Below are 1,155 nucleotides of genomic sequence, written 5' to 3' on the forward strand. Positions count from 1 at the left end.
ATGTGTAATGTATCAAAGGGGATCCGATCAAGACAGTACAATTGGTATCAAATGGCTCAATAACCTCGAAGACCTGGTGAAAAAGGTTGAAGAAATGAGCAAAAGTGCAAGCACGCGCGCAGAGCCAACCACAGCCACAAAGACAGACACGAACACAGATACACGAACGAAGCCAAACACAAAGCCAAGCACGGAGGGAGGTTCACCAACCGAGCGATCAGACGAACCGAAAAAAAATGGAAACCCAAATACGCAAGCAACTACCAGCACTGAGACAGGTGCTACTACGGCAAGACCACCGGAAGAACAAAAGAGTTCCGCCAAAATTATTTTACAGTCCATATGGGTATTTTTCTTCTTACCGTTTGTATAAATTGATCCATCATTCAACTTTTAAGTGACTTATGACGTTGGTGGGGAAAATAAGACACACTAACGCAGAAGAGCAGAAAACAGAATGTAGGGTGCGAGGAACTTATGTGTTTTTAGACCCATTTGATAATCTGCATAGTGAATAACTTCAGTGCACAGAAAAAAAAGAAGCACCCGCATACACCCATGAGTAGCGATAGAAGTTGAGAAAAGTAAAAACGACTGAAAGAGAATGAAAAATAAACAGTGTTAAACTTTATGATTTTTAAAGTTAAACGAATACAGATATTGGTATTGTTTTTATGGAATCTGGAAAAGCAAAGAGGCTAAGCGAATTCCCTTACATGCACGCAAACATTAAGCCTTAAGGCGATTATAATTGAGTTAATTGAAATATGGGACCGAAGTGACAGGACTTGATTTTGGAAACTTGATAGGAGTGTTTGGGTAAGGAAAGCAAACAAATAGTTATATATACAGAAAATTATTGCAACTACGGTCCAATCCAATCTAGTTTGTATGACGATAAAACCGCCTACAAGTGGTGAAGGAAGCGCGAACAAAAGGATTCACAAACTTAGATCAAGTCTCTAATAAAAATACCAAAAGAACTAAATGTGTGGGTTTTCATTTAATTGGTAGGAAAGTGGAGCCACCAAAAGACATATTGTGTAAGTTGATTTTTATTTGTGTAACCCTGGAGTTCGAGGTATATGGCAAACTGGGAATCGTGCGAGGCAGTTGAGGGGCGATCAAAAGGGCTGTGGGTGAAGGAAACACCTG

The sequence above is a fragment of the Trypanosoma equiperdum genome (genome assembly GCF_001457755.1).
Source record: "Trypanosoma equiperdum strain OVI genome assembly, contig: ctg_794, whole genome shotgun sequence".
NCBI lineage: Eukaryota > Euglenozoa > Kinetoplastea > Trypanosomatida > Trypanosomatidae > Trypanosoma > Trypanosoma equiperdum.